The 16,282-nt window shown below is 40.8% G+C and overlaps 1 long non-coding RNA gene across 2 annotated transcripts in view; it reads left to right on the top strand.

The window, feature by feature from the left end:
- Window positions 1–1,741: 1,741 nt before the first annotated feature.
- LOC138762968 (uncharacterized) overlaps window positions 1,742–16,282 on the top strand; it is a 17,611-nt gene continuing 3,070 nt past the window's right edge. The window contains exons 1-3 of one of the 2 annotated variants that reach the window (XR_011357273.1): window positions 1,742–2,004; window positions 4,296–4,381; window positions 4,926–5,086. This is a non-coding gene — a long non-coding RNA (uncharacterized lncRNA). Of the gene's footprint in view, window positions 2,005–4,295; window positions 4,382–4,925; window positions 5,087–16,282 lie in introns of those variants that run through there. The other variant, XR_011357272.1, reaches the window with a different exon arrangement.

The raw sequence follows: 16,282 nt of genomic DNA, 5'->3' as shown, positions 1-16,282 counted from the left end.
TTTGTTTGGGCACCACACAACTACATTCTTGATCCCCATTCTATACTCTGACTTATAATTTCCCATTATTCGGCCCAACAATGGTGGTGGTGTTTCTTTGCAAATGTGTAGATTGTGTTGGAGCTGAATTTAGCCACGCAATAGAGGGAATGGGGCAGGGGATGAAACACGTAGCATTCTGTGCATGGTCAGCGAGGAGGAAGTGATGGTGCCAATCGCACTGGTTGGGATCTACTGATAAAGAGTCGAGGATCCAACTTCACATGGAGGAACTCAGATCCCTGAGTCTTATTATTAGTTTTTCTGGCAGGATGATGTTAAATGCTCAGCTGTAGTTAATGAATAGGCTGACTTCCAGGCCTGGCCAAGGCAAATAGCGCCTTTGGAAGACTACACAAAAGAGTCTGGAAAAACAACCAACTGAAAAACCTCACAAAGATAAGCGTATACAGAGCCGTTGTCATACCCACACTCCTGTTCGGCTCCGAATCATGGGTCCTCTACCGGCATCACCTACGGCTCCTAGAACGCTTCCACCAGCGTTGTCTCCGCTCCATCCTCAACATTCATTGGAGCGCTTTCATCCCTAACGTCGAAGTACTCGAGATGGCAGAGGTCGACAGCATCGAGTCCACGCTGCTGAAGATCCAGCTGCGCTGGGTGGGTCACGTCTCCAGAATGGAGGACCATCGCCTTCCCAAGATCGTGTTATATGGCGAGCTCTCCACTGGCCACCGTGACAGAGGTGCACCAAAGAAAAGGTACAAGGACTGCCTAAAGAAATCTCTTGGTGCCTGCCACATTGACCACCGCCAGTGGGCTGATATCGCCTCAAACCGTGCATCTTGGCGCCTCACAGTTCGGCGGGCAGCAACCTCCTTTGAAGAAGACCGCAGAGCCCACCTCACTGACAAAAGGCAAAGGAGGAAAAACCCAACACCCAACCCCAACCAACCAATTTTCCCCTGCAACCGTGTCTGCCTGTCCCGCATCGGACTTGTCAGCCACAAACGAGCCTGCAGCTGACGTGGACATTTACCCCCTCCATAAATCTTCATCCGCAAAGCCAAGCCAAAGAAGAAGAAGTTAATGAATAACAGATTTACATAATGTTAATATGGCCCAGGTGATCTAAAGCAGAGTGGGGCACCAGCGAGATGGCATTCACTGATGACTTGAGAAGATGGTGGGCAAATTGAAGTGGGTCAAGGTCCTTTCTGAGACAGGAGTTGATGATCCTATGAAGCAACATTGATGATAAGATACATTACTTAAATCTTATATTACATCACAATAAATCTTTAATCAATTCTCAACTGGTCATTAAACAAATTCCAGCATTGTTTCAGATTTGAGAACTTGCATTTGATATTTTTTTTGTAATCTATTTTATCAGTAGATCACCATTTTTTCTGTGAGAAAGTCAGTCTATCCTTGAAACCATACAAAACCTGACAGGACTATTTAACAACTCAGAGCAAGTACACTAATAAGTAGAGCTTCAGAATTTATTGTTAATACACCCTAATTATTCCACCCACACTCTTTCAGTATCTGGAGAGTGTTGACTCTATTTGGTCATTAAAGCATGTTCCATTTTTTGATTAGTATGATCTCGACTCACTGATATTTATGAGATATTCAGATATGTAAATCTGATTGTGTGAGTGAGTTGAGGTAATGAGTGCTGTTACACTGTGACATGGTAAAGTGTATGTTAGTTTAATTAGCATGTGTAATACATGAGTGCAAGTTTTAAATTAAGACATTTAGCACAGAAACGGGCCCTTCCAGCTCTGACCAAATTCCCAAATTAACCTACAACCCACGTACGTTTTGAAGGGTGGAAGGAAACTGGAGACCCCGGACCAAACCCATGCAGACAGAGGGGGAAAGTACCAACTCCTTACAGACAGCGCTGGATTCAATTCCAGGTCACTGGTGCAGTAATAGCATTGCACTAACCCCTATGCCAACTGTGCTGTGAAATTCGGCTATTCAAATGTACGTGATTAGAAGTATGTGTGATTCACTACTACAATGTGATGTGACTTCATCTAACCTTTATCTTTATATAAAAGATAAAGGTCGACCCAGAAATTTAAAATTAATTCAGCTGGTTTAATAATTGCTTGTATAAAATTGATCTTTAAAGATAAAATAGTCAGAAATGGAATAAAAAGTATTGAAAGTTTCCCATTTTGCAACATAAAACCCCGATTTCAAAAATACCTCTAATTGATGGGACTACCTCGAGGAGACTTTAAAATTTCTAAATATTTTGATGGCGTTGATTCAGAAATCTTGAAATTCTTTATTGCCTAAAAGTTTCATCAGATTTTGAGGGAATGACAAAAGGCAAAGAATGAAGGGAGGGGTGTCCAGAGCCCAGACTAGTTCTCTTCAGTTCCCCAGCCATGTTATCTGCACACCAAACATTAGAGCTAATGCTGAGAAACAGGCAGACACTCGTCCTGTTCAGCTGGAGGGTTGTGTTCAAGCCGAGTTGCCTGATTTTGGAAAGATCGCGTGTCACTGGAGAGAGGAGAGTTTCAAGAACAGCTTCTTCGATGAGGGTCTCGGTTGCGAGGATAGATTGGAGAGGCTGCAATTTATTTTGGTGAAGAGAAGGCTGAGGGGAGATCTGTTAAGATATATAAAATAGTAAAAGTTGCAGAGAGTAGATATTCCCTATATGGAGGGTACATGAGGTAATAAACAGATGCAAATTAATAGTGATATGAACAAAACCTTTTTTTAACAGAGTGCGCTGTTTGCACCTGGATTACATTGCCCATGGAGGAGTTAAGCAACATTTCATTTTGACCTTTGAGAGAACTGGATAAATACCCAGTGAAGAATATTTGGCAAGAGTATGGTGAAGGCGCCAGGGTGTGGAATTAGTGAATTGATCTGAGCAAGAGCCTGTGATTGGCTGAATGGCTTATTTCTGCGCTGTGATAAGCAAACAACACAAGTCTCCAAAATTCAGATAGAGGGTTCAGAAGCAACTTGTTGACCCAGAGAATGATGAGAACATGGAATACATCCTTGCTGGGATGGTTGAAGATAATAGAGAAGGACAGAGCATATATGTAACGCGCGTCGAAAGAACCAAAGACTTGTTGATCCAAACCAAGGGTCTTATTAACTAGAAGATTGGAGCATATCACAAGTAGGTCGACCAGTCCAGAATGACCTGGTCTGGCTAGGAGCAATCCTTTAAGGCCTGCCAGTAGGTGTGGCTACACTCTCAGCCAATCACAGTCATCCTACACTACCATCTGCACATATACACATTGGTGATAGAATCTGTGCTATCACAATATGTCAATATACTTTAAAGCTATGATATAAACAATGTAATAAGTATGTTTAAGTGAATTGTCATTGCTATCAGTGACTAGTTGGGTTGAATGGTCTATTTTTCTGTTGCAAAAGATGTATCGATTGTTTGCTAATGGAATTCTGAATGAATGTTGGAGCCAATTAATGTGTTACCCAAGCAAAGATGCCAATTTGATTGCCTACTCAAAAGTGGCTATCAAATAAAATTGGAGACATCGATGTGAGGGTGGGCATTTAGAGTCTGTTGGAGGTTTGAGGAGGGTGGGATGTAGAAGATAGTGCCTTTAACTAGTGACGTACATTGAAATATTCCTACGTGTTGCACAGAACCATTATCCTAAATACAAAATAATAACTGAACAGGTGGCCAGACAGGTCAATGGCAAATTTTGAGGAGCATCTTAAAGAAGAAAAGAAAAAGGTCAGAGGTATGGGAAGCAAATTCCAGGTCTTTGAGTCTAACGTCCTAAGGCACAACTGCCAGTGTTGGAACAGTGAGCACAACAGATACCAAAACTGGAAGTGTCTTGGAAAAAACTGGGAAGGATGTGGTGCTGCTGTAGATGACAGAGTTTGGGAGGGGACAATGACATGAAGGTGTTTATAAACAAGCTGCAGAAATTATATAGAACCTTTGATGAACCAGGGAAACGTGTATATGATGGGCATCAGGCATAGATCGAGCAGCAGAGATAGATTAGAAATAGGAGGGTGTCTTCATTCCAGCCCTGGCAGAAACTCTCCACACTCTTTGAATCCAAGATTAGCTGACAAAAATCACAGTTAATAAACAAAAATCCTAATAAGGTAATGTGTCAGTCAGAAATTTTACATGAAACTATCAATTCCTGAGGCTGGCTGTGTACAGTGGATGTCAAAGTGAAGATTGAACACTTAGAATGTTGCAGTAAAGGAATGCAATAATTTTTTTTTGTTCTGTGTCAAAGCCACATGTAGAATATTAAGAGTGAAGAGGGAGTTTACTGAAAGATACAAGCACGGTTCAAATTCCTTACATTGGAGGATTTTGAAGGTAATTTAATGTTATTAGTATGACCTTAATGAGAATGAAGTCAAACATCTTTTATTAAATGACTGCTAACTGGGAACACATATAAAGTACCACACACATCATTGCTTTCAAACTATACCCTGCTATAGTTTCCACACAAAGTGGTTCAGAAACAGTTCGGCTGCAGAGGGACAGATATCTCACCACGGAGTGCTGTATTCACAAAGCAATTCTTTTGTTGAATGAAAATTTACTGGGCTCATCAAAGTCTTTTGGACGTGTGATTTCCACTTCCCACTAATATAAAATTTATTTTCTGGAGCATGTCAGATTAATTGTACATAAATGACATCCTGCGGGCAAGGCTTTTAACACATTTTTTCAAACACCCCCCCACCCCCCCACCAACACTTGGTTTTCTCCACTTCAACCTTTCAAACTTGAAATTGCTCTACCATGATGGACCATTTCAGCAAATCTTCTACAATGCATCAGCACACGTTTTTACAGAACCTTCGAATGTCCAAAAATATTTCACAAAATGCTTTAATTGATTTTCTCACAGCGTGTGCCTACTCCAGATCTCATAATAATCCTGGTCCAAAACAGAAGTGATGCAAGGGGGTCCGCCATCAGCACTGAGACAGCAAGCAACCAAGTCCTTCTGAGCCGTGTCTAAAACAAAGTGCCTGTTTGGTCATCAATCATTTTAGTCCCAGGATATCACTCCAGGTACCCGCTGAGCACTTCCTTTGGCCCAGTTCACTTCTACTACTTAATTCTTGACTTTTTCTCCAGCACGAAGCAAGAACCTTTGCTTATGACAGTATAATGTTTAATGGCCTTTACAGCTCTTCATATAATGAAGCATGATTTCATATAGTCTAACGACAGTCACACTTGGGTCTGACAATTATATTCCATACAATGTATATCTCCATCAAGCCATTCAAAAACATTACGACCCACCACTATAAATACCCTGGGGTCACTAATAACACTGGACTACAAATATTTTCAATAGATTTGCTTCCTGAAAAAATTTTGAGGATTATTATTGACAACCTCAAGCTGAACACAAAGATAATTTCAGATTTGCTGTATCACGTAGGAAGTTGGAGAAACATTAAATTAATGCTTATGCTTACTGTAATTCTCTACCCAATAGTGCCGTGGCCATACCTTTATCAGCAGATTACAGTGGTTTATGGGGAGAGTCTAACCTTACCTTCTTGTGGTCAATTAATAATGATTGCAGCTTCTTCTGTAAAGCCCTAACCCAGAGAAGCTTAGAACTTGTTGCAGGCCCACATCAGGAAATATTACCGCAGAATTGATTAAAATGGTTGGTTTGAAGTGCAAGAGAGAATGTGAAGAGTCTAATGCATGGAATTCCAGTTTTGGGTCCTTGAGAGGGAAATGTTAGGGTTACCATCAAAGGATGCTGTAAGCGCAGAATGGGGAAAGTGCAAGGAGCTTGCTGGGAAAACGTGAATGTGAGAATTAAAATTTTTATGCTTTGTTCCATCCAAAGTGAGCACGGGCTTCAATCAAAATCACCCACCCTATTTTTCATTTAGATTTACAGGGCCTGTAGATATGTTTTTGGTGTTTGACCGCGGAGTAAAAGCCTATGTAAAACAAATGAATGAATGTGAATTAATGTTTACAGAACAATTACACAGCTGAGTCAAATTTATTCTTGCTTGGGATCATGTCCAGGTTTGTGACAAATGTTAGTAATGTGCAAATGATGAATTGCTTTAAAAGTTCCTACTTGTTAAATTTCCAGGCTGATGCAATTTGAATAAACTCGCAGCATAATAAACAATACATTTGGGAAACCTGGGCGATCTGATGGGAATTGAAAAATAAATATACTTTTCTCACACACAAATGAAAGCCTGAGTATTTATGTGACTAAAAATCTAATTAGGCAACTCTTTGAGTTATTAATATTCCAACATCTATACAATGTTTCCATCCATGAGGAATAATTTAATTTGTTGAATTTAACAAATACATGAGTGGAATACAGTAGCCAAACTGGACTGGTGGAAAATAAATACATGCGCAATGGAACAGAATTTCTATTCCTTTATCTCATCATGAAGCATCCCAGGACTTGATGTATAAGTTTCCTTCTGCCTGTTCTATGCTGGATAATGCTTGTGAGTCATCACTTTTAAGTTCACATCTTAAATGGATTACATCGTACTATCCACTGCATTGTCTCTTCATTGAGTGTGGGGAGGGGCAAACAAAATGGCAGCTAGATTGGCGAAGTGGTCAGCGCAACGCTGTTACAGGCTCAGTGATTGGGACCGGGGTTCGAATCTCGCGCTGTCTGTAAGGAGTTTGTACGCTCTCCCCATGTCTGCGTGGGTTTTCCCTGGGAATTCTGGTTTTCTCGCAGTGTTCAAAACGTTGTAGGTCAATTAGGTGTAATTGGGCGGCAGGGCTCGTCGGCCAAAAGGCCGTGCTGTAAAAGTATTTCCTCAGAGTGTGCTATCCAGAGTTTAATTTGGATGCTGCTGAGATTGAACTCCTCCTCCTGGAAGATTCATCTTTATTTCAATTTAACACAGCAGACTACAAAGCATCAGAAATTTGGATGCTTTCTGCTCTTGGTGGTTGCAAAATGTTGTGGGCTTTACGGTCGGTCTTATTTACATATTATGTTGGTAATAGGACTAAAGCTCTAAGCAATCAATTCACACAAGATCTTGCAAAGAAGATCAACACTCCTGGATGGAATGTTGCCTCCAGATGCCAGGGTCAGGGATGTCTCAGATTGAGTCCACAGCATTCTCAAGTAAGAGGATGAGCAGCCAGATGCAGTGGTCCATGTTGGTACCAACAATACAGATAGGAAAAGGGATGAGGTCCTGAAGAGGGAATATAGAGAGTTAGGAAAGAAGCTAAAAAGCAGGACCTCAAGGTGGGGGGGGGGGGGGGTAAGCTCTGGATTATTGCCTCTGCCATGCACCAGTGAGGGCAGGAATATGAAGTTATGGCAGTTGAATGCATGGTGCAGAGAGCAGGGGTTCAGATCATTGGTATCTCTTCTGAGGAAAAATGACCTGTATAAAAGGGATAAGCTTCACCTGAACCAGATGGGGTCCAATGTCCTGGTGGGCAGCTTTGCTAGAGCTGTTGAGGAGGGTTTAACTAGTTTGGCAGGGGAAAGGGAACCAGAATGTGAGGGCAGAGAAGAGAGCAGATGATGGAAAGGTTGATGCAATGTTTCAAGAGTTTGTGAGGAAGGGCAGGCAATGGGGGAAGCACACGTGTGGTCAGTTGGAGAGTTTGAAATGAGTTTCTTTCAGTTCAAAAAGTAATAGAAATAAGGGAGATGAAATTAGAGCATGGAACAATACGTAGGTACGTGGAATTACGATTTTGTGGCCATTTCAGAGATTTGCCTTGTGGAGCACAGAATTGGCTGATACAGATGCCAGGGTTTAGATAAAATGGGAGGTAAAAGACAAGTGGGGGCGTAACATTACTTATCAGGGATAGTATCATGCAACATTACTCAAACAGCTGCTATGAGCAAAGCACGATCAAAGCCCTCCGCTGGCTGAATATTTGCTCCCATTTTCATCATTTACTTTTACAATTTTAAACATGTATTTTTTTTACCTATTATTTTCTTATTAATATTAATTTTTAAAATTTATTTTCTTTCATTTTTTTTCAGGTTGGTTGAGGCTGTCAGTTGCTTGAATTCCGGATACTTAAAATTATAGTTCATACTGCATATTAAGTCATTATGTTAGGAATTAATCTATTGTTTTTGATTAATTTTAATGCTTCTTCCAAAACTCTACTGTCAGGATCTTAATAAAACCTATTTAGCAATCAGCCCATCTCTTTCATTTCCTTCCTTTGGATATTCTTATGCCCTGTTTCAGCAGGGGAACATTTTGGACACGGTGACCACATCTCTGCATATTTTGAGAGAGAGGAGATGAATGGTCATTTGGAAACGCCAGGGCTAATAAGGAACAGTGAAAATAGCTATGTCAAGGGCAGATGCCGTCTGAACAATTTGTCTGAATACTTTGAAGATGTAACAAAGTGTATCAATAGAAGGCAGGAAAATAAATAAGATTTACATGGACTTCGTGAACTATCTTGGACACGCATCTCCTCACTTGTCAGGAAGGCGCAACAGCAAATGCCCTTCCTGAGAAGTCTGAAGCGGGTAAGGCTACCGGCCCCCATCATATCAACCTTCTATAGGAGCTCTATTGAGAGTGTCCTGACTGGCTGCATCACAGTGTGATATGGTTTCTGTAGGAAATTGGATCGGAGGCCAATCCACAGGATTATAAGAGTGGCAGAGAGGATCACTACGGTCTTCCTCCCCCCATCGATGGGGTCGTTGTCTGAAGCCAGTGCGCAAAATTGTTGAGGACCCCTTCCACCTTGCACAAAGCATCTTTCAACTAGTCCCATCGGGGAAGAGATACAGGAGTTTCAGAGCCAGCACCACCAGACTGAGGAACAGTTTCTTCCCGCAGGCAGTGAGAACCAAAGGAACTGCTCACACTATCCACCTGAGACTTTAATGTTCACTGAACAATATTTATTTTTATATATGTATATTTGTCCTGTGTACGTATTATTTGTCCGTATGTATGTACTATGTCTGCTTGTGTGCCTGCATGTTTTACACTGAGGACTGGAGAACGCTGTTTCATCAGGTTGTACTTGTGCAAGCAGATGATGATCAACTTGAACTTGATTAATTGTGTCCCACAAGTATCAGTGTTGAGGCTGTTTGTAATATGCATGGATCACTTCGAAATGAATGTGGCGGGATGATCAGTAAGATCACAGATGACATGAAGATTGGTAGAGTTGTTTTGTAGAAAGAAAGTTTCTTTCTTTCAATCAATTGAAAGAGCTTTTTGATATTGCTGAAAATTCTTTGTTTGTTTATTATCAACTTCGAGCTGTGGTGAAAGATATGTATGGCAGAGAGATGATTTTACCTGTATTGACGGAATTCGAGTCTTTGATTTCTTCTATATCAAAAAAGGGTTATACTTCTGTTATGTACCAAGTATTACAAGACAATATGGGAGAAGTCTAAGCTTAAATGGGAAAATGATTTAGCTTTTGTTTTTCCTGAAGACTATTGGGCAGATATGTGTCATGAGAGTGTTACTAAATTGACGAATGTACGGTATGGAATGGTTAATTATAACTTTTTATATCAGCTGTATTTAACCCCAGAGAAATTGAAAAAATATGGTTTTAGTAATTCGGACTCTTTTTTTAGATGTGGTGTACGTACTGGTACTTTTTTACATGCTGTTTGGTCTTGTGTTCATATGCAACCATTTTGGCAAGAAATTAGGTTAACTTTGGAAAAATTATATGACATTAAGTTACCACTAGATCCATCTATTTTTTTAATGGGCTATGTGATTCCTTTAAAGGGATTAGGGTTGGATACATTTCAAATTGCATTTGTACACTTAGCATTGTCTGTAGCTCGAAAATGTGTAGTGAGGACATGGAAAGATAACAATGATTAATATAATGCGATGGCAAAATGAATTGAAAGCTTGTATTATGATGGAAAAAATTACATATAATTTGCAGGATAATTATTCCTTTTTTGTTAATAAGTGGTTACCATATTTGGAATATATGTATTTAGATATATTTTGATTTATTATATATTCTTAGTTTCTGTTTATATATTTTTGGCTCTCCTTAAGAGAGCTGGCTGATGGTGTGGGAGGGTGGGTGGGGACTCATATTTTTTAAAATAATTTTTTTCTTAATTTTAAAATATATATATACTTATATAAAATTGTCTTTATGGAATGTATGCTGTATTATTACTAATGATCTTTCAAATAAATAAAGTTTAAAAAAAAAGATTGGTAGAATTATTGATAGCGTGGAACAAAATCTTAAGTTTCAAAGAGATACCAATGACTTGACCTGGGACAAACATGCTGACGAAACAGTCAAGAAAGTGCACCAATGCCTCTATTTTCTCAGAAGGCTATGGAGGTTTGGCATGGACCCCTTGTCCCTCTACATCCTTTATAGATGCACTATCTAAAACAGACTTGCCGGATGCATCACAGTGTAGTGTAGGAGCTGATCTGCTCAGGAAATACTAAAGGTAGTGAACGCAGCTCATCATTCCATGTAGATTTTCCTCCCCTCTGTGGACTCCATCTAGATCTCCCAATGCTTAGGAAAGGCCAGTAGCCTTGCCCGCTTCAGTCTTCTCAGGAAGTGCATTTGCTGTTGCGCCTTCCTGACAAGTGAGGAGATGTGTGTCCAGGATAGGTCACTAGTTAAGTCCATATAAATCCTTCACACTCCAGATGCAATCTCGTTCCCTCCTCCCAGTGGGGAGAAGGTTTAAGAGTGTCAAAGCACACACCAACAGTCTTAAAGGCAGTTTCAAGTTCAAGCTCAAATTTAGTATAATTTAATCTGATAGAACCTGACCAAATAGTGTCTCTCTAGACCATGAGTCACACACAAAATGCACAGTACAGAAAGATCACATAAGAAATCAAAATTAGATACATATATAATCTTTTTTCTTTCTTCTTTGGCTTGGCTTCGCGGACGAAGATTTATGGAGGGGGTAAAAAGTCCACGTCAGCTGCAGGCTCGTTTGGGGCTGACAAGTCCGATGCGGGACAGGCAGACACGATTGCAGCGGTTGCAGGGGAAAATTGGTGGGTTGGGGTTGGGTGTTGGGTTTTTCCTCCTTTGCCTTTTGTCAGTGAGGTGGGCTCTGCGGTCTTCTTCAAAGGAGGTTGCTGCCCGCCAAACTGTGAGGCGCCAAGATGCACGGTTTGAGGCGTTATCAGCCCACTGGCGGTGGTCAATGTGGCAGGCACCAAGATATATATAATAATAATTGGGATAATGTACAAAATTACAGGATAATGTTCATCAATCTCACAGCTTGCAGGAGAAAGCTATGACCCAGCCAGACAAGATAGGCCAAATAGCCTGATTCCCTAATCCTCCATGGATTGGCGACTCCCTGCTACTGTAACTCTTCAAGTTCGACAACCCTCCAACATGTTTGTGCTTCCCGAATTCTCATCCCTCAAACATTGTTAATTTTAATCTTTCCATGATTGGAGAACTGAACTCTTTGCTGCTTCTGAAAATTTAGTGTTTCCTCCTTGGACCCCTTGAATCAAAATCCTTCCTTGAACTCCTGGCTTCTCCAATTTTTCTTTGAGGTACTTTTGAAAACCCACCCATTTTAATATCTCGGTATAACCTAGTGCTAAATGTTGTCTGAAAACTCGCCTGCGAAGCACTTTGAGATATTAAAGTCATTGTAAAAATGCAGATTTTCATTTTTCTTTGTGATTATTGAAGCACATATAAACTAAATTAATCTGCTCAGGGCAAGAAAAGATTTCTTGAATCTGTGTGGAATCTGAAGGGGTATCATATTAAGTAAGATTGGAAAGATAATTTCTGCCAGGAACTAAATTCGGAAGAATAACACTGTAGCTCTCTGCAAGTAAATCACTGTCAGTTCTTTGAGTTTTAAATGGGAGATAAATGCATTTTAAACATGAAACAATACTAGAAAAGATTAGTTTAAATGAAGTAATTAAATTAGAGTCTGGGTGGTGTTAAAATCACAATAAAATTATGTTTTAATACTGTGAAGCTGGTTCCTGAGATAGGGTGAAAAGCAATGCTTGTTGTCAAACATAAGGGAGAATAGTTGAGTGAATTTAGAAGAGGAAAGAGTAATATTTCCATAGTTCTGTTCAGGCTATCACAGGACTTCAAAGCTGATTAACCTTTTATGAATTGTCGCCACTTTTTTTCCAAGTCAGAAAATGGCAATCAAATTGACTATAGCAAGTGCCCACAAATGATTACTTTATAAATTGCTGGGTTTTTCTCCCCCCCAATGGGGACGTTTAACGCTGGCTTGGGGATAACTGTTGGTCATGATACTGGAGACAGCTTGCATGGAAACAGGAGCTCAATCAATCACGTCTCCTTTCACTCGTCCCAGAAGATACATGCCTAGCCTGTCAATTTTTCCCAGAGTCAAGGTTTCATGGAGTCATACAGCACAGAAGCGGGACCGGCTTCTGGGAACCAGGCATCGCCACCGGGATTTGTGAGGGTGTTGATGATGAGCAGGGCCCCTGAAGGTTTCCTGATCAGGTCAGGGGTTCAGAACTAGAAGCCAAGGAGGCCAATAGCTTTTTCATACTTTGATGTAGGGCACAAGTCCGAAATGTTGGTTATGCATCTTTATCTTTGCTAGAAAAAGCACACCGTTTGACCTGATGAGTTTTTTCAGCTTTCTGTTTTTATGTCAACCAGTGGACTTTTGTATTCTACTTCTACCAAGGAGGCAATGGATTCTTCAAGCTTGGGTTCATTGCTAGACTGGACAGGAGGTCTAGTGGCTGAGGAGGTTATGGGAGCACAGGAGGTACAGGCAGCAGAGGAGACAACAGGATCCACAGACACACCATGTCTCTGGAGGGAACCTCCTTGGCTTCTCCTTCTCATGCTGGACCGGCGGGGTATCTGTGCGCCTTTAAATAACAAACACAATGTGTGCACCTGACAATAAAAGAATCTTGAATCTCGATTGTCAGGGAAGGATATTAAAATGAACCTTCTAAGTAGGGTCAAGCAATAATTTCATCTATCTGTTGATGAGTGCTGTGAGGGTTTCTTCAGAAGGGCTGGTACATGGGCTTGGCATCAATCTGATTTGTGGGTGAAAGGTTCTTTTTTAGGCCCTACTCAGCCAAGTGTTGTGACACAGCTTGCTGAAACATGCAGAACCTGATGTGCTACACCTTGACAACACTTAAGTCTTTAATAATCACCCATCCTGATCACCAGCTCACCGGTTATTAAAGCCATCCCACATTGGGCCACCTTTCCAAATTCTAAGCACATGTCCACCTCACACCAATCCAGGGCTATCTTGTCACTCCGAGTCTTCCTTATTATTCTAAATTAATCCTATTAAGCTGCAGAAATCATTTCATTTCATCTGCAGCCTGTTACTTATCAAGCGAGAATATGACATCAATTATTCAATGGGAACAGTGCAGTAAAAACGTTCATATTAATTATACATTCAGATGTCTTAGAAGATTAGACTTTAATATCCGGATAAGTGTTAGGGAGTATCACTGTGTGATCAGGGATGAACCACAGAGGTGGAATTATTCCACAGGGGAAGTAAGACTGGCTATAACTCCAAATGGTATCACCTACATTGTCCTCATTTTTCTGTAAATCACCTGCTGAAAGACTGTCATTATGTTAAATGTCTTTTGCTACATTTATCAGATTGCCCCCAAAACACCAGAGACTATCTGGTCTGACCTTCTCAGGAATGCTGCATTGATAGAAGAGCTCTCTTTTAGATGAGCCACATATTAGAATTCCCACCCCATTCCTTTGCTAATGTGTCTGTCCATGGTCTTGAGCACTTCCAGTCAGAGACCACCTGCAAATTGGATGAAAAACACCTTCTCTCTGGACACATTCCATCCAGATGACATTAATATCAACGTCTCCAGTTTCCGTTGAACCTCCCCTCCTCCATCTTCTTCCCCCATCTCCTTTCCTTGAGCTATGTCTCTCTCTCTCTCTCTCATGTTTTTTTTTTCCATTCTGAAGTGTCTCCCTACCTTCCGGGAGTGGCCGTTCACACAGGAACAACCAATACTCCAAATATCCGTATCACACTCCGAGCTTAGACAGAATACCTGAAGTGTGGTATATATGTCCTATTCATTAACCCATTGTTCGCGCATCACCTGCATTCAGTTTAACTGTATGTGATCTGTGAAAATTTCTAGGGGCCATGGAGATAAAAGTTTGGAATGGGAATTCCCGTTACGATCTTTTTACGCCGACTGCATTCCGTAAAATTGGGAATAATTTCCCAGATCGCAGCAGCTGTGTTAAAAACATATCTCTCTCTTCCCTTTTCCCACTCTCTCCTTTCATAGAGCTAAAATCAATTCTCACCTCTAATCTTACTATATCCAATTAACACCTTTTGTCTGTTGGTCTGTACTCCTTCCCCTCCCATTCTTCTCCCTTTCTTTCCGCAGCCTTTAATTTAATTTCACCCATAACTTGAGGAAGAGCTCAGGCCTGAAATGACGGTAATATATCTTTACCTCTTACGGACGCCGCGAGACCTGCTGAGTTCCTCCAGCATTTCTGTGTTTTGACCGCAATTGCAGAATCTGCAGACTTTTATGTTTCACTTTAAAACCAGCCCTTCTTGGTGGACTCAAATAATCACATGACAAAATGTTGGAGCTGTGCATTGGGGACCCTCACTGGTGCCTTGGAGCAATAATTATTCCTCATTTGTCATCATTACATGAATAACCTAGTCTTGAAAACCTTACAGTTTGCAGAATCTTGCCATGTGCAAATAGATAGCCTTATTTCCTTCATTAAAACAGTGACCCTTAATTTACTTAGGCATACCCAAGGGAGTGAGGAAGATTTCTGCCGCTTCATTGGTTCTGTGATGAGCATCGAGAACAATACAGGAATCAGATGAGGCAGGAGTTGCCTGAGAGGGCAAACAGGTTTAGGAGGCAATGAAAAGTCTTGTTCCAAGTCAGATTCCGGTCAGTGTTTCTAATCTTCAAAGACTCTTGCCTCAATTATAAAGGCAAATTCATTATCAATACCTCCTCTGCTGAGTTATGCTTGCAAAGTGTTTGTTTGACCATGAAGTGCTTTCGGAAGCTCTGAGGTCGGGGAGAGAATGATATGATGGTGTTCTTTCTTTCAGTAAGTCTCTCCTTCTCCATGATCCTGGACTATCAGCCCATTTAACCCCAATCATCTCTCCACCTCATCTCCTCATTCTTTTTCCTCTGGTCTCTCTCCAGTCTATTTCTTTTCCACACATTCTCGTCATCTATATTTTCCTTTTCATTAATCTTTCCCCATTATTTCCTTTATTTCATTTGCCATGGGTACAACATTTTGCACAGACCCACAGCTTCATTGAAGAACTGAGATGCAGTTGATAGAATGATTCTTCGACATGTTCTCTCCCACGTCATTTGTGGCTTGGTTGGTTCCATATTTGCTGTTGAATCAGAAAATTGTAGGTAAAATGCCAGTTATTCTTCCAGCGCAGAAGAGGTATGATCTGAGTCAATTCCTGGTGTCCTTTCTTAAATGGACGTAAAAGATCTAATGGTGCTATTTTAAAGATGAGCAGTGATCCTGATCAATATTTGTTCCATAAAAATTGTGACTAAAATAGTCAATTCTAAAAGCAGTTACACATCAGCAGGAAGGAGGTTGACTGGGAAACACAACTGCATATGCTGGAATCTTCAGGAGGCAAAGAATGAATGGAGCACCTCAAGTTATGTAAAGTCAAGTCACGTTTATTATCATCTGATTGCACAAGTACAACCCCACGAAACAGTATTCTCCGGTCCTCGGCACCAAACATGCAGACACACAACTGGACGTAACACATATACAGACAAACAATAACCTCAGCAGGTTAGCCAAGCATCCATGGGTAGAAGTAGTCAGTCAACATTTCGAGTATCAAGAGCAAAGTAAAATAGCAAGAATTACATACATATAAAGGGAGAAGGAAACTGGGGGAGGGGCCTAGAGGTGATCAAGTATAGGAATATTTTGGGTGGAACATTTTGGTTGGCATGGGCAAGTTGAACCATGCTGTATGCTTTTGGACTCTATTGATGAAGGCATGGGGACGGGAAGACAGGCAGTGAGAGCATGGGTTGGAGCATTTTAATTATGAGGAGAGTCGAAAAGCTGAGTCCGTTTGCCCTGGAAAGCAGGAGGTTTTAAGGGGATATGATTAAGGTAAATAATAGGGTGTAATAGGGTAGTTTTAAG

Source organism: Narcine bancroftii, chromosome 5 (assembly GCF_036971445.1).
Source record: "Narcine bancroftii isolate sNarBan1 chromosome 5, sNarBan1.hap1, whole genome shotgun sequence".
Taxonomy (NCBI): Eukaryota; Metazoa; Chordata; class Chondrichthyes; order Torpediniformes; family Narcinidae; genus Narcine; species Narcine bancroftii.
The sequence above is the reverse complement of the archived record's forward strand: the minus strand, read 5'-3'. Positions and strand labels throughout refer to the sequence as shown.